This window comes from Pleurodeles waltl, chromosome 5 (genome assembly GCF_031143425.1).
Source record: "Pleurodeles waltl isolate 20211129_DDA chromosome 5, aPleWal1.hap1.20221129, whole genome shotgun sequence".
Classification (NCBI taxonomy): Eukaryota; Metazoa; Chordata; class Amphibia; order Caudata; family Salamandridae; genus Pleurodeles; species Pleurodeles waltl.
The window spans coordinates 416,449,749-416,468,523 of record NC_090444.1 but is presented as its reverse complement, the minus strand read 5'-3'; positions in this window follow the sequence as shown (position 1 = coordinate 416,468,523).

The following is an 18,775-nucleotide window of genomic DNA, read 5'->3' as shown; positions in this document are numbered from 1 at the left end:
GCTTTATGCTTTTTGATGCTAGAATGCACATTTTTTAATTTAAAGATTTGAAAATTCTTATGTCTGGGTCCATACATTGAATTTCTGTCATTTTGGTGTCATGTTAATGATAAAAATATTTCCTATTTTTATAATTTTATGTTGGATTTGTGTTGTGTTGTGTTGTCACTTAATTACTGTTTTAATGATGTTAAATGCTTTACACTTACCTGTCTCCTAAGTTAAGCCTCACTGCTCATTGCCAACCTACCCAGGGTTGAGTAAGGATTAATTTATGGAGACCTGACTGTGCCTTATAAGTGATTGTGGTATTATTACTAGTTTAAGCTCCATTTCTCCACCTACTCATAATCCATTGCCTTACATACAATTTTTTGATGTTAGAAACTAAACATTATGCATCTTTTGCGTTTTTGTTAATCATAACTACCCACTGTTAACAGTGACATTTTAAAAGCTTTCATAGCAAATGAGATTTGCTTACATGGCATTCCTATGCACTGTCATATTCAATATTATGGTATTAAAAGTTTATGCCTGATTTATTTAGAGAAGTAGACATATTCACTTATGAATATACCTTTTCTTTCTTTTGTAGCAGGCAGATAAAGAATAATCAATGAATAGCAGGGGGAGTAGAATGAAGTCCTCAGTTACTATGTGGACACAGAAAGAGAATACCCGAACCATGACACCAAAGGATTGATCACCCACCAGCAGGCAGTGTACATCCACACGAAAAGTCAGTCAGTCTTAAACAAAGGCACTCTGGATGAAGGATGGGAAGACCACTAAGGGGGTGGTTGATCAGGTCAACACATACAAGGAGGAGGCAGATGATGGGTGGACCTCCCAGCCAACAATTGGGCCTTAAGCTTTACCCTCTAATTACCCATCCCCCACCAGCAGTGCTCACCCAGAACAACAGTATCCAAAAGTGGGATTGGACATTGACACCCCAAAGGCATCATATGGTGTTCCACCTCCACCTCCTAAGTGTGTGACCATGGCTGCCTTTCAAGGAGGCCATAAAGCAGGCAATTGTTGCACAGTATAAGATCTCACTAGGCCTTTAAGGTGTGTTTGCTGAGGTGTAGGGAAACCAATAGGGCCATGCTAATCAGCACAGGAGCTCACTTTCTCCTGTCTCCTGGACTGCAGCCATCTCCACATGTTCTGTGCCCCAACTTTCAATCAATGCTTTTGTTGTGTCCCATAATATGGCATCCCTCTCTTTACCTAAACCAATTCCAGTGTCGCCAGATCTTTAGGTGGTATCCGATCCTGCTCTGTAAACCCAAGTGCCTGCATCTCTGGAGGAGGTCGAAGTGGTCCTGGTCTAAGACAAAGTGGAAGAGAATGGGCAATAATTTTGTCCTTAAATCCTTCTAATCCTTTCAGACTCACCATCAGGTTTGGGAAACTAGCTTTACACTTAAATTGAACATCGGTCCTTTTCGTTTTCATTGAACATTAATTTAGGACTTTGAATGGTGATTGGGACAGTAATTAGTTTTGAAAATTTAGAACAAAATTATCCTAATTTATTTTTGTACTTAGACTGACAACATGGTGCTTCAAGTTGCCCAGCCAAATTTAATCTACCTTCATGGAATCATACTCTATTTTTGTCAGCTATCTCCTCCCCAAGACAATGTGATGTTTTCCAAAACATACGTAATATTTAATGTGTAACCTTTAATATATTATATAAAAACTATTTTTTTCTTTAACAACTTAAAAGTAGGTGTTTTCATACTTTTTATGTGTGGGGGATGCTTGTGCATATATGTGACTTAGCTGTGATGAGGGTTACTATCTAATCTTCTGAAGTCAGTAAAACAATGCATTATACATTATAATAGAATCATTTTCATGGCCAATCACACAAGAGATGGTACACTGGTGAAAAGTAAGATCAACTAATATTTTTCATTAGAGATTCATTAAAAATTGCTTCCATGTGCCATTGCAAATTTTAGATGGGGGATTTTTAAAAATTAAGTGTCTATTGTGAGAATGGGTGGTTAGGTGATAGAACTGTCATGGGGGTTGTAGTTGTTGTCCATGCACGTGGAGTAGGGGTTGGCTAAGCCATACTGGACCCACTCTAGGTCTCTAGGTTACAGTTGTAGAACTGGAACTGGTGGGTTTGTAGGTTTTCCATGGGAGTTGTTAATAGGATTTTTGAGATGGGTGGGCCATAAATGTTGATGCTTTGCCGCAGTTAACTGAGATGTATGCCTTGGCCAGGCACCTGTATAATTTGGGCTGTATGGTCGTTGAATGGCACCTTGCACACTCCTTCCCCGACAAACAGAGCTATTCCTGGTACAACTTTGCATTTTTTGGAGAAATGCTCTAATCCCTCTCTTGATACAAGTATGCCTTCCCATCAACCTATGTATTTCCTCCTGGCAAGTTGGGACTGTAATAATGGTCTCCTGCATTTGATGATTATCTCCTCTAACAGACGATTGTTGCTGAAAAAACAGAGCCTTTCAGAGGACAGGATTTGTCGTGTCTACTCTCCTGCATGTGTGGCTTTCTAATCACATTAACATGTTGCCTATTATTCGAGGGAAGTTATTTGGAATGTTATGGGAAGGAGATTGTTAATTGGGGGGACGTTCTCTTCACCATGGATTTCTTCAATATTATAAGATGCAGAGAAGACTGGAGCTGCACCTTAATTGGAGGAGGCAGCAGAGGTTAAATGGAGTATCTGTAGGCTGGGGTGGGTGAGGAGAGTCTGGCATAGCCAGGAAACGCATCCGCGAATTAGTAACAGCTGTTTAGGAACTTGCATTTGATATTAGTGATCTAGGAGGGAGGCTGCTGATGGCCTTGAGCCCTTTTTCTGTATGTTATCCTCTGTGGGAACAAAAGTCTCCTTCTCTTCCTCTTGAGCTGTAGAGCCCGCACACATAGCATCTTGTAGGAGTTTAGGTTTTTCTCCCGTGATTGCTAGCTGCCTTCTTCGTGTGGTTGGGAAGGCATGATCATCAGCCTCTTCAATCCCAGGAGATTAAGGAAAGGGCATTATAGTTAGTGAATTTCACACTGTGCATATTCCTATAACTGAAAGAATGCACATTAATTAGGATCGATTGATGTCACTATATCATAAATAAATCAAACTCAACACTGTTGTGTAATGTTAGCGCTTAATGTATTGCCAAATAAATCATATAAAAACAATATATCTTGTCAGAGACGTTTCCTTCGTGTACAGACTCTTGGGTGTCACCTGCTGAACCTGAATCCTGGAAGAAAGGGGCGGACATGCCTACATAGATCCAGCAGTTGTTGTTACAGCAAAAAGTATAAAAAATCAGATTAACGTTAGTGTGGCTAAAGTTCATTTTGTTTGCTTACACTAGCTTTTTCAAGGCGCTAAGAACTTCTCTTAGATACACACTTCTATGTTAAGAGTGACATCAATCAGTGGACAAAAAAAGGGGAACAGTTAGAAATGAATATAGATATTATTACATGCACTGATGTCACAGAAGTACCTAGCCAGCAGATGGCAGATATCCACTGATGCATGATGGGTGAAATGCGGAATTGCAGTGTTGTAGTATAGTTATAATGTTAAAAGCTAGGGCCGTTTGATCACTGAAGCTGTGAATAGAAAAATAAACAAAGCCATATACATACGTAAGTGTAGAAAAATAGTATCAGCGAATTGCAAAATGGCAGTCATGCATGCAACATATAGAATAACATTGAAAGATACCCTGGATCAAAGCCAGGGAGAAAAAACCTGCTATTAGTAGGTTTAGACAGACATGAAATAAGAGCCAGTAAGCTTTTTAAGACCTAAAAATTATTCACTAAAAGTGTGCATTGAGGACATGGATGGCTAAAGCGGTATTAATATAATTATCAATAAATCTGAAATCGAAGGATGTATTTAGTGAAGAGAAAGATTAGACATTTAAGTTCAAATATATTTATGACTTAATACAAGAGGAACATTTTTTTCATTAATTCACATAGAGCGAAAAATATTGCTATACACATTGAAAATATTATTTACATACTTACCAGTCTCTGCCTTCCATCTGTTGTTTGTGACCAGTCCACATGTCCTTGCACTGGTTTAACGTGTGTCAGGTGTGTGTGACAGGTTAGGTGAACGCTGTTTCTCTGTAATTTTCCATTTTGAGTTTTCCACAGAGAAGGCAGCGATCCCCAACAATAGGCATATATATAAAATCCGATTGTAAATCACTTGTTTAACTTTGTGCTTATAATTTCTGTATTAACAGTAGCTAGCCCTTTGTGTGAGGTTAAGGAGACTTGTAAATCCTAATAAAGGGTAGAGATTTCCAACTACAATAGGGAAATGCCCATAGGGTGGAAATATCGGCCAGTCCTAGCAGAAATTTGCATAAGCAGAGATCTTTATAGATACATTTCCCTTTGTGATTTTGATCCTCTGTGTTAACTATCTCAATTGCAAACTATCAAATAATTTCAAGTTTAGAACACACTGCTTATGCTATTCAAAGTTTTCACGCCCATGTGTTGATTTGTGAAGTACTAACCATTGAGAATAATTACATTCCAATCATAATTACCTTTACAAGTTGTAAAGGCCACAACAATTGTCTACAATGTTTGCGTTTGCACATTACTGAAGGGCATCTTCCTCTAAAATAAGATGTTCTTGTCTAAGAAGCAAAATCAAAGGAGAGTCTCTGGAAATATGACATTTTAAAATGGCCCTGACGTTGTTGCTTAAAAAAGGTCCAGGCGGATGCAGTCTGATTGGTTACAAAGTGTTCGATAGAGTGCCATTATAGGTGGAGCGATTGATGACGCAGAAATAAAGGTTTTTCATTTATTGACGCTTAAACGTAGTGCTGCAATAATCAAGAGTGACTTTAACCGAACTAATAAAGATTGTACGGGGACAAAATGTGCCCTCAGAGTAGTTGCCGACATTTATAAGCGTGCTTTATATAACGTGATGTATTAGAATTGCACTAATCCGACATAATCATAAACGTGTGCTATGATTTGCTTGTTTGAAATGTTTTAGCTTAGCATTACTTTAATGGAGGCTTCGGCCTAGTTGCCTGGTCTCACGGTTTAGATGCTCGTATTTTTCCAATGTGCTATTAAACGTGTATTTCTGCTTGAAGCTGTACTTTTCCACTGAGATCGTTCACATGCTTATCTTAAGGTTTCGTGCCAGCCAGGCATTTTTCTCTTTGCTCCAAGGTCAATCTGCAGGTGCGGACAATGGAAGCTCTGAAAATGAGTTAATTGGTATAAAATGTTGCAACTTGCGTACCCGTCTCCAAGGATAATGTATGCTTAAGTAAAAGCTTGAGAACTGTTGTTTTTGATTGGACAATTTGAAGCCAACCTATGAACCCTCCAATGGAAGACCCTACTGGATTTGAACTGTTGTCTATTTAAACCAGGTGTACGAGAAGAAAGTAGCTATTACCCGACATCACACCCATTGAGCCATTTTGCAGCTAATATGGCCCACCTTGCTGTGACGCCATTTTGAAAGAGACTTTGATGCTTTCTCTAATCGAGAGAAAGAGACTTAAATGATTCTTACCCTAGAGACTTTAACTTTGATTTGTCCCTTTGCATGAAGTAGTAGTTTATCTTGCCGCCGTGAGGCAACTGCCCCGTCCACCCCTGCCCCTTTGCCCCGTCCCATGCTGATCGAGAAACGGTACCTGTGAGACGAAGACTTCCTTGAATGCTGATTGTAATTGGTAAATATGAAAGGAAATTGTACAATTGCATTGTGTTTCTTTTAGGTAACCAACTGCTGATTTTTTGATAAGAGCCCTAGTTAGGAGTTTTTCTAAATTAATGTTGCTAAATTGTTTTTGCATGAAGTCCCACATGCCGATGCTAATTTGAGGTTAGATGAGGATTCCTTTTGTTGCACGATACAATTTGAGACCTTGTTATGCTGACTAAATGTATGCAATTAGCTCATTACAGATTATAGTTTTAGTGATTTGCATTGCTATCATCGAATGCCTTGTTATTCAAATGCTGCATAGATTGCACCTGTTTCGTCGTTATGGACAGCTATTAATGTTCATTTACGTTTATCATTTGGTGTTGAGACACATCTATATTGTGCTAGCTTTGTTAATATAGGGAAATAAATTCATTAACTTTGAATAAACTGGTGTGGTTATTCATGACCGAAAGGTCATGGTTCGCCGAAATGTATTCTGGATTAATTGTTAAGTGTTATGTTGATCAGGGCATTGCTTACGTTCGTTATTGATTATTGATTTGATTAAATTGACTGATCTCGGGTGAAGAGAGTCCCACTTAGCCAAAAGATTCATCGGCCGAAAGAGCGTCCAAGTACAGGTAAATTATTAGTACGTAACGCTCTATCAGTAGATGGTAGCAGAGGACGGTTTAGACTTTTGGGACCCCACTCGAAACATATATGGTGTTGAATTAACGGTTTCGACTTTTGAGATCCCACTCGAGAAGTTGAATTAGATTTTCTTGGGTAAAACAGATTGAGAAAATGATGATGGGCTAAGTCCACCGCGACTTTCCCGGGATCTCGGAGCTTGCGAATGAAGAGAGTGGAGGTGTGAGATCAGCGTTGGCGGTACTAGTGATGGTATGAGTGAAGTTAGGATTTTGCGCTTGCACAGCTTATTGCCGCAGATTGTGTGAAAAGGTTGCGAGGATTTTAGAGAATAGAGGAGGTGCGACTCCAAGTGTAGAAGTAGGGAAGTCGTCGAACTTCATAGAAATAGCGGAGGTGCGACTCCGAGTGTGAAAGTAGGGAAGTCGTCGAACTTCATGTGCATGTGGCGCTTCGTGCATAAAAAGGTCCACGTGGTTGTTGTTGTTGAGACGGGCCCTGCGAGGTCAAGAGACTCCGGAGTATGTTGAAAAGTGTATGAGACACTTGTTTATGTTGTGGTCTGGTCGGTTTAGTAGGTTGATCGGGCGTGGTCAACGAGTCGGTACGTGTGTTAAGGGAGTGAAAGAAAACTTCGACTTCGGGCTTTGACAAAATTCTAAAGTGCACTAGAATAGATCACTGACAAGTTGAGAGCAGTCTGCGGGTCAGATTTGCTTGCGAACGTGGGGACCGAGAAAGATGGAATAACTGCCGAGGCTAGTGAAAAATCCCTAAGGTCCTGAAGCGATTGTGTTACCCCTCCTGTAGTAAACCGACAGATCTGTTTTATATTTTTGGTAGCTCGCGATACATGCCAGAAGTTGTTACAAGAGGAGCTGAGTGAAGGAGGACTAGCCGCGAGGCTTTGTCAGCCGCAGTGTGTGAGTGTGACGTCACTAGGAGCCGCGCTGGGATAGGTTGGTTGTAGAGAAGGGTCGCGCACGGATTGGACGCAGTCCGTGGGGCTCGATTGGAAGGGGAAAGGCAAGCGAAGAGTATTCCGGGAATTAAAGTCACCTATTGATTACAAACTTTGTGAAATAAAAGATGAGAAAATGACATTTTTTAAAGCATTAAAGAGTGCGATGAAGGGGGAGTCTTACATTAAAGCGAGCGTAGGAGAGGAAACGCCGCCCGAAGGTACACCAGCTTACATTGTAATGGAGGAAAAGGGGGTAGCTCCGTGCCTTTGGCTAAAGTAATGGCACAAGCTGACAGAAAAACATGGGAGCGTAGCATTCCCGGTCCATGGGACATTCAATATAAGGATCCTAGAGAATTTGAGATTCGCGATGTACGACATGAAGGTACCTCCAAGGCCAGCACAGTTTGAGAATATATCCAGATGTGCCCATACAGAAACCAGCAGAAAATTATCAGCCGCAGGTCCCAAGGTACTACAGCAGTGACAACAGTACGGGAATGATTCTAGATTCAACCGCAATGGGAGGACAGAATGGTCACAACCCAACACTGGCACAAGCTGAATCAACCCAGTTTTTGATGCCTCAAAAGCAGATGCAGGGGGGAAACGCACATGCTCAGATGACGGGGAGTGAGATGGGCATGCCGGCAATGATGACCCATAGTGTGGGAATGAACATGTCTCAGAACATGGGAAATGGACAGAACCCAGATGCGATATCACTACCCATTACTGTAGGTCCACCGGTACCTTTGTACAGTCAGCCTAACTTGGGTATGAGCGGTCAGGGATCAATGCTGCAGAATGGGACAGAAAGGAGGTGCATAGAAAACACTCCAGGGATAACTCCGATAGCGGCTCAGCCAACTGGATCTGGGCCCTTGATGGAGTTAAGTCCCATATGTGCTCAGTCAACACTGGTGAGGTCGAGTCCCCCACTGATAATACCGCTATCATCGAACACTGAAAAGTTGCCGCAACCATCAATGGCAGTCGATGTGAATGCTACACTGATGGGGTTGAATGCGCAACAGCTGACACAGTGGTTCAACAGTCTGAATTCCACACAAAGCTCAGCCAGTGGGAAGGGAGAAGATTATCTGAATAGGGTCAGGTTGAACATGGAAGCACAAGAATTGGTGGAAGGGACTATGGGTGTGAATAGGTTAGAGTCCTACTCGGAAGAAGAGCTGAGGTATCTATGTCCCAGGATTACGAGAGAAGTGAACAAGGTACATAGAAGCTTGTAAGAAATAGCTGACAAAAACGGGGTTGACATAGACAAGACGAAACACTTGAGCAGGAGCTACAGGTTGGATTTCGGGACCACAGATTTTGAACACATGAGGTCAGCAGGCATGAAGGCGCACCTTAGAGAATTGTTGCAGAGTGCACAAGTGTGGAGGTGCTTAGACAAATGGGAAAGCAGATGGGTAAAGAGAAAGGAAAAGAGGAAAGACAGTGTCCCAGAGCTCAACGAGAAAAGACCACAGAGTAGTGATGCAGTAACCATGTTACCAATGAGGGAGACAGCAGGGGGAAAATTAATACATGTACCATGGCACAGAAGCGACATTCAGTCTTTTACGGATGATTTTCCTAAACTGAGCGAGAAACCGATTGAATGGTATCAACAGACTGACAGGTTTGTGAAGCTTGCAAAATGTCTCTGGGAAGACCTGAACACTCTCTTTGAGATTGTGGTTCCGGCAGATTTGTGGGAGGATTGCAAAAGAGCTGTAGGTTGGCCGACAAGTGAACCAGAGAGAGACAGGGATACGGGTGCACCATCACCTTATGTGATGAGCCTGTACTATAAGGTGATTGAGCATTTGAAGACGAAGGTTGCCGCGAAAAATGTGGATTGGCAGAAGATCGATCGAACTGCCCAAGAGGCTAAAGAGTCGATTCATAGTTACTATGAGAGGTTGTTGAAAGCGTTCAAGAACTACAGTGGCACGGAAACAATAGAGGCGAAGGACATGCTTCATTTTGTGTTTAGATTTGTGGAAGGGCTGAGACCAGAGATAAGTCAGATGATAAAGTCGCATTTGATTTGTTGGCAGTCGAAACCTATTGATGAGGTGTTGAATTATGCGAAATACTGTAGCGACGAAATTGAAGTGAAACAGAAAAGGTTGAAAGAGAAAGTGATGATGATGCAGCTTAAAGCAGCACAGACAGGTCTGCAAGGTTTGCAAGGGTTGCAAGGGTTCCAACAACAGGTACCGCAACCGCAGCCACAGTTGCAGGGAAATATGACGTTTCAGCCACAGGCGAGAGGCAGAGGCAGAGGAGGTTTTGTGAATAATGGTCCGGATTTGAACACTGTTGTGACTCCGAATGGTGTGCAGGCATTGAAAAAGGTGATGCCGTGTCACGTGTGCGGAATTGTCGGTCATTGGAAACGCGAGTGCCCAATGGTGGTGCAGGAAGGTGCAGGTGTTGGTCAGCAAAACAATGATGTCAATGCATTTCAGACAATGAGGGGACCGAAAATGAGAGGTCCAAACCCAAATTTTCAGACCATAAATCAGCTACAGGGATTACAGCCCATGCAGCCGCAGCAGATGCAGATGCCCCGTATGCAGATGACGCAAATGCAGCCAATGCAACAGCAGTTTCCCATGGTACCTAATCAGCAAATGCAAATACCTTTGGCACCAATGAGTCAGCAGCAAGTGATGGTTCCTCCACAGGTCTCGGGTCAGGTAATGAATACAAATGGCACCGTACAACAGTTCCCATTACACAGTGAGAGTGGAATAAACAATGTATGGGAGAGTGAAAGTTCAGGAGAGGAAGGAGATTGTGTGCTTGCAGCATCCTTGGAAGTTGATCAAAAGGGTCCGTACGTGGGGGGAAGAGTAATGGGTCATCGTGTCTCATTCTTGGTTGACACAGGAGCAACACGTTCAACTGTTAAGAGCATTGAAGTACCAAATTTGCCACTCTCAGGGAGAACAGTTCAAGTGGTGGGAGTAGCAAACAGGCACCTGACAAACCCAATTACAGATCCGGTACCAGTCAGCATTGGTAACTATCAAGGGTTACATAAGTTTGTGGTATGTGACTCAAGCCCGATAGCACTGTTAGGGAGAGACCTATTGTGCAAATTGGGTTGTTCGATTATGTGTTCGAACAATGGAATAAAAATTCAGACGAGCAGTGATGGGGAAGAAGAGGACAGTGTAGAGGGGGATGAGATGGAAACTGTCGATGAAGAGTATCCTCTGATTTGTCTTTTCCCGATGATAACTGAAGAAGATATTCCAACTGAATTACGGGAAACAATCGGAAAGGAAGTGTGGGATATGACAGGGAAAGAGGTGGGATTGATGAAAGGAGTGGAACCAGTGAAAGTGACTGTAAAGCCCAATGCAACCTTTCCCCAGACCCCACAATACCACATGGCACAAGACACCCTCATGAAAGTTGCCCAACTCATTGACGAATTTGTAAAGCAGGGAGTACTGAAAGAAGTGTTAAGCAGTCCATGTAATTCACCAATCATGGGACTAATAAAGCCGAGTGGAAAGGTCCGAATTGTACAGGATTTGAGGAAAATAAATGACATCATAATTAAATGTTGCCCTGTCGTACCAAATCCAGCTGTGATAATGTTTCAAGTCCCTTGCGATGCCGAGTGGTTCTCAGTCATCGACTTGTCACAAGCATTCTTTTCGGTGCCTCTTCATGAGGACAGCCAATTTCTCTTTTGTTTCAAATTCTTAGACAGAGTGTACAGTTGGTGTCGAATTCCTCAAGGGTTCTCTGAGTCACCGTCAATATTCAATCAGATTCTAAAGAAAGACTTGGAAGCATTAGAATTGCCATTCGAGTCAACCCTAGTACAGTACATCGATGACTTACTGATTGCATCAAAGACAGAAAGTGGCTGCACAGCCGATACCATTGCTCTGTTGAACCATTTGGGAAGGAATGGACACAAGGTGTCTCCTTCCAAATTGCAGTTCTGTCAGAAGAAAGTGAAATACTTAGGTCACCAGATAGAGAAAGGGTCACGGAGAATAATGAAGGAAAGAATAACGAGTGTACTTCAAATGAGTCCACCAAAGACAAGGAGGGAGGTGAGGAAGTTTTTGGGAATGGTAAGCTACTGTCGTCAGTGGATTCCCAACTTCTCAACTCTAGCAAAGCCTTTACTGAAGCTGACCCAGAAGGATGCCTTGGATCAAATTGAGCTGAAAGGAGATGAGATGGATGCTTTTATCGAATTGAAAGAATGCATGTGCAGGGCTCCAGCTTTAGGTATGCCTGATTACACAAAGCCTTTCACATTGTTTTGTCATGAACGTGATGCATGTTCTTTGTCTGTCTTGACTCAAGCCCATGGTGGCATAAACAGACCAGTAGCGTATTTTTCAGCTACTTTGGATCCGGTCGCAGCAGCACTTCCAGGGTGTTTGCGCGCCGTAGCAGCAGTTGGTATCAGCCTCACTCAGAGTGAAGGAATAGTGATGGGACACCCAGTAACAGTCATGGTCCCTCACTCAGTTGAGATACTTTTGACCCGCTCCCGAACGCAACACATGACTGGAGCAAGACTCACAAGGTATGAAACGATAATTCTGGGCTCACCGAATGTGCAGCTGAAAAGGTGCACTACGTTGAATCCAGCAACCTTGCTTCCCGGTGAAAATGCTGAAGTTGAGAACGCTGAAGACGTCGAGCATGACTGTCTTCAGGTGACTGAATTTTGCACAAAACCTCGACCTGACATTAAGGATACTAAGCTTGATGAAAATGACCAAATTGTTTTCGTTGATGGTTCATGTCTAAGAGATGGGATGGGAATTTTGAAAGCAGGATATGCTGTATGTACTGTAACAGGTGTCTTGGAAGCGTCCTGGCTTCAAGGAGTCTATTCTGCACAAGTAGCAGAACTTGTAGCCCTTACAAGAGCATGTCAACTGTCTGCATTGATGAAAGTCACCATTTACACTGATAGTCAGTACGGGTTTGGAATTGTGCACGACTTTGGACAACTATGGTCACAGAGAGGTTTCCTGACTTCTTCAGGGTCCCCAGTGAAAAACGGAGAGAGAATAAGGGAATTGTTACACGCCATTCAAATGCCAGCCGAAGTTGCAGTGGTAAAGTGTAGCGCTCATACAAAAGGACAGGACTATGTTTCTCTGGGAAATGCATATGCGGATCAAGTCGCAAGATTTTGTGCCTTGAACTGTATATTACTCAGAGATGAATGGAATTCGATAAGTGAACCAGAACTCGAACCAGCTGAAGCATTTGCCGTGAAGGTCGTAGATACAATGGATGAACTAAAAGCGTTACAGAATAACGTCAGGGAGGATGAAAGAGATTCCTGGATTAAGTCACAATGTATAAAGAGACCAGATGAGTTATGGGTTTCAAATGAGGGAAAATTTGTTTTGCCAAATGGTCTCTTATCGCAGCTAGCGCGGTTCTATCATGGGCAGGCTCACCAAGGGAGAGATGCCATGATAAGATTGTTCAAAACTGATTGGTTTAACCCCAGATTTCATCAAGCTGCAGAAGCAGTTTGCCATCGATGTGTCATTTGTCAGCAGATGAACCCAGGGAAAGGAACGGTTGTGAACGCGAGCCACATTGGTAGGGCGAGCGGCCCGTTTAGTAGAATGCAGATGGACTTCATTGAGATGCCTGTGCATGGAGGTCTGAAGTATGTGTTGGTGATTGTGTGCATTTTTAGTCACTGGATTGAAGCATACCCCACACGTAGAAATGACAGCCTTACAGTTGCAAAACTATTGTTGAGGGAGTTAATACCACGTTTCGGATTCCCGATCTCTTTAGAATCAGATAGGGGAAGTCACTTCAATAACAAGGTGATAAAGTTACTTTGCGCAGCGCTGAACATTGAGCAAAAACTGCATTGTAGCTATCGCCCTGAAGCCTCAGGACTGGTGGAACAAATGAATGGTACATTGAAATCAAGAATGGCGAAAATATGTGCATCGACAAATTTGAAATGGCCTGACGCATTGCCCTTGGTGTTAATGTCAATGAGAAACACCCCTGATAGAAAGACTGGATTGTCTCCACACGAAATTCTCATGGGCAGGGCTATGAGACTTCCTGCAGTTCCCGCAAACGCGCTTTTGAATATTACAGATGATATGGTGTTAGACTACTGCAAAGGTCTGGCTGACGTGGTTCGCTCTTTCTCTCACCAGGTGGAAGCGACCACCTTGCCACCGATCCAAGGTCCAGGACACACACTGAAAGCAGGTGACTGGGTCGTGGTAAAGAAGCACGTGAGAAAGTCGTGTCTGGAACCCCGTTGGAAAGGCCCTTTCCAAGTGATCCTGACGACCACTACCGCTGTGAAGTGTGCGGGAGTTCCCAACTGGATTCACGCCAGTCACACAAAGAAAGTGTTGTGTCCCACAGATGAGGAAGTTGAAGCGCTAAAACTGCCAGTGCCTGATAAAACAGTGCTGAGCGCTGAGACAGAGCAAAACCGAACTGAAAGCGAACAGGCAGGAACAGAAGAGAGAGAAATATTCTCTGAGGACGAAACGACCGACTCACTTGGGGAAGACCAAGGAGAAACCTCAGACAGCGACGAAGCAGCTGAAGGTGACAAAGAGCCTGAAGTAGCTGAAGGTGATAAAGAGCCTGAAGCAGCTGAAAGTGATAAAGAGTCTGAAGAAAGTAACGGTGACGAAGGGCTCGAAAGAGGTGAAAAGGCAGGAGAGCCTGATCAGAGGAGGGCTTTCCCAGAAGCAGACGATAGAGAAAAAGAAAAGGAGAACGTGATTGATTCCCCAGAAGGAGGGGACAAGGCAGAACAGAACGAAACAGTTCAAGCTTCCACAGAAAAGATCGCAGGTCCATCAAATGGACACGGTGCAAAGAGGAGACTAAGTATATCATCAATAAAACAAAGGACTAAAGAAAATTTGAACGACGGAGAAAGGCCAAAAGTGAAAGAGAAAAGAAAGGAAGTGACTGTCGTGGTACCATCCTCAAGTGAAGGAAAAGACTTGGCCAAAGAGGAAAGTACCAGTGAGGCAGAATCGAAAAGAGAAGCAAAATTGAAAAGGAAAAGGATACCAAACAGGTGATATTCCGGTCCAGAATGGGCATATGTAGTCAATGACGATTGGACTGACGAATTTGTATCTCTTAGCCTCGAGAACAAAGAAGAAGAGATACCAATAGAAAAGAAAAGTTTTATGGACTCTGTCGATTGAAAGGGTAATAAATGACATTGCTTGCTACAATCTAACGTGATACAAACAACCAGCTGAGACATTGCTAAACCGGATAAGACACTTGCTGAACTGATAAAAGACTGAGTTATTGCCGAATTGAGACAAATGCTGCTAACCGATAAGTGACTGGCCTCTTGAAGAAAACTGTGTGAACATTGCGCTCGTTCAGCTTTGTAACTGAATTGCTAAATAGTTTCTTTATAGGTGCTTCTAGCTCTCTGATTCTATACAGATCATGGCTACACAAAACAGTAGAGTGAAATATTGTAAATATGCGTGTATAGGCTTGATAATTGCATGTGTACTAATAATAATGGCAATAGTGCTTGCAATGCATGGAAAGGGTGAGAATGAGGAAATTGATGCTTCTACTTTTGCTCCTGTTACTGTCACTGAACTAACCGCATTGAAAAGACTAGAACTAGATGAGAGACACTTGCATGATAAGAAAGAACTTTCGTATAATGTTTTCTATCGCTTGCTAACGGAATATGTTGAGACTATGGATGCGAAAGATTGTTATGTGTGTACACAGATACCGACATCAGTAAAGGAAGGAGTGACTTATCACCACATGCCTCTCACATACGGGATTACATGTAGTATAGTAACTTCTAGATTTTATGGTCAAACTAACATACAGTATTTTTACTCAAATTATGATGTTACCTTTGCATATGTTCCTATAATAGCGCAGCTAAGCCAGATTGCTAAAGATTGGGATGCTAAAATAATGAGGGAATTTTTCGAGCCAATGCAACCTTTTGAAACGGCTCACGCTCATAGGGAAAACCTTACCTGCTCGCTCTCTGCAGTAGAAATAAGCTTTTTAGATCACACAGATGATAGAAGGGCACAAATGAATGCGAAATTAGAAAAAGAGCTAAGTAAGAGGACTTCAGTAGATCACTATGATTTTGCCGCAATAAAGACACAAGGGAGAATAGCTTTAGATGCTTGGCATGTAGGGAAATTTTGTATATATCGAGGTGAATCTTATTATGATAACATTTTCGTAGGAGCGAGTGAGTGTAAACATACGTTTATCTTTAAGGCCAAATGGACATTCATGATGAACGGACTTGACCCTGTCATACCAGGTGTATATTACATTTGTGGGTATAATGCCTATTATCGTCTTCCGAAGGGATGGTGGGGAAGATGTTATTTGGGTATAGTGTTCCCAAAGGTTTATCAACTGGATGACCTATCGATGATTCCAAAGACATCTGGATCCCATCGTATCCAGAAATGAGAGACCGCAGCTGCTGTGGTAGGAGATATATTTGGAGCCATGATTCCTTCGTTGGGAGTTGTGCTGAATTTCATCAAAATAAGAAAGTTGTCTACTATAGTGGATAACATGTTGACAAAGTTTTCAGGTGCTATAATCCTGATAGATGCTGAGCTTGCAGCGGAAAGAGCTATGACTCTTCAAAACAGGCTTGCCTTAGACATTCTTTTAGCAAAGGATGGCGGCGTTTGCAAAATGCTTGGTGTGCGCCACTGTTGCACGTATATTCCCGACAACAGTGTGAAAATTAAAACTATGCTTGCTAATCTAACAAAGGAGAGTGTAGACTTGAAGGAATTGAAAGAACCAGGAGTGTGGGAGAAGGTTGGAAAAGGACTTGCTTCAGTGGGAAATTGGATTGGTGGAATTTGGAATGGAATATTACTAAAAATAATACAGGGAATTTTAATAGTACTGATTTGCATATTTGGAATTCGGGGAATAAAAAGGGGAATAATAATGATTATGGAAAGAATTAAAAGAAGGAAGGAAGAGAAAATGATGAAAAGAATGGCAGAAGAATATAAAGCGAAAACTAGGGGAACTAAAAGGAAAAGAGAACTGACAGAATTTTAATGGAATAAAATTTGTGGGAATAGTTTGTGTGATGACAAGTAGTCATCAGAGTAGGGATTGATGACGCAGAAATAAAGGTTTTTCATTTATTGACGCTTAAACGTAGTGCTGCAATAATCAAGAGTGACTTTAACCGAACTAATAAAGATTGTACGGGGACAAAATGTGCCCTCAGAGTAGTTGCCGACATTTATAAGCGTGCTTTATATAACGTGATGTATTAGAATTGCACTAATCCGACATAATCATAAACGTGTGCTATGATTTGCTTGTTTGAAATGTTTTAGCTTAGCATTACTTTAATGGAGGCTTCGGCCTAGTTGCCTGGTCTCACGGTTTAGATGCTCGTATTTTTCCAATGTGCTATTAAACGTGTATTTCTGCTTGAAGCTGTACTTTTCCACTGAGATCGTTCACATGCTTATCTTAAGGTTTCGTGCCAGCCAGGCATTTTTCTCTTTGCTCCAAGGTCAATCTGCAGGTGCGGACAATGGAAGCTCTGAAAATGAGTTAATTGGTATAAAATGTTGCAACTTGCGTACCCGTCTCCAAGGATAATGTATGCTTAAGTAAAAGCTTGAGAACTGTTGTTTTTGATTGGACAATTTGAAGCCAACCTATGAACCCTCCAATGGAAGACCCTACTGGATTTGAACTGTTGTCTATTTAAACCAGGTGTACGAGAAGAAAGTAGCTATTACCCGACATCACACCCATTGAGCCATTTTGCAGCTAATATGGCCCACCTTGCTGTGACGCCATTTTGAAAGAGACTTTGATGCTTTCTCTAATCGAGAGAAAGAGACTTAAATGATTCTTACCCTAGAGATTTTAACTTTGATTTGTCCCTTTGCATGAAGTAGTAGTTTATCTTGCCGCCGTGAGGCAACTGCCCCGTCCACCCCTGCCCCTTTGCCCCGTCCCATGCTGATCGAGAAACGGTACCTGTGAGACGAAGACTTCCTTGAATGCTGATTGTAATTGGTAAATATGAAAGGAAATTGTACAATTGCATTGTGTTTCTTTTAGGTAACCAACTGCTGATTTTTTGATAAGAGCCCTAGTTAGGAGTTTTTCTAAATTAATGTTGCTAAATTGTTTTTGCATGAAGTCCCACATGCCGATGCTAATTTGAGGTTAGATGAGGATTCCTTTTGTTGCACGATACAATTTGAGACCTTGTTATGCTGACTAAATGTATGCAATTAGCTCATTACAGATTATAGTTTTAGTGATTTGCATTGCTATCATCGAATGCCTTGTTATTCAAATGCTGCATAGATTGCACCTGTTTCGTCGTTATGGACAGCTATTAATGTTCATTTACGTTTATCATTTGGTGTTGAGACACATCTATATTGTGCTAGCTTTGTTAATATAGGGAAATAAATTCATTAACTTTGAATAAACTGGTGTGGTTATTCATGACCGAAAGGTCATGGTTCGCCGAAATGTATTCTGGATTAATTGTTAAGTGTTATGTTGATCAGGGCATTGCTTACGTTAGTTATTGATTATTGATTTGATTAAATTGACTGATCTCGGGTGAAGAGAGTCCCACTTAGCCAAAAGATTCATCGGCCAAAAGAGCGTCCAAGTACAGGTAAATTATTAGTACGTAACGCTCTATCACGATCGACTAAGACGTGTAAAGGGAGAGTAAAGAAATGTGAGTGTGCAATGGGAGGATGGCAGTCACAGAATGGGAAGATACAACTTAAGAATATTATTAAACACATGAATATTGCTGAATAAAAGATATGTGAGTATAATAACACTAGCAATTCTTCACTTCATTCCTTTCGGACAATTTAAAAATATGGTGGTGCCATAGCACTGTATGCTAACTTGAATGCAAGATAGACACTTAACCAATTGCAGCGGGAAAAATAGGCCATTGCCAAGTGCCCAAGATTTCTATGTGAAAGGACACCCTTTATCTACATTCAGCTCTCTTGATCAAGCAAGGGTAACTCTGAATCCACATGTGAGATTGTACAAACCGCGTGGGGCCTGCCTGTAGTGATAAACTCTAAACTAGAGCACCAATTTCTGGAACACTTTGCAACCTCAAACCGCAACATGCTTCACTACAATTAACCTAAGTTTGCAGTAGTAGCCATTTCTATTGCTTTACCAACTTCTCTGGCCCCCATTCCTCAAGGGAAAGGATGCCCTACTTACAGTTTGGTCCATCTCCTTTCACCTTTGCATGGTGAATATTGCCATAAAACACCGACAGCCCATTCCTCTTCAGGTGGCTAGACCAAAACTGGGTGTGTTGAAAAGGATTAGTCTCAAAACAGGAAAAG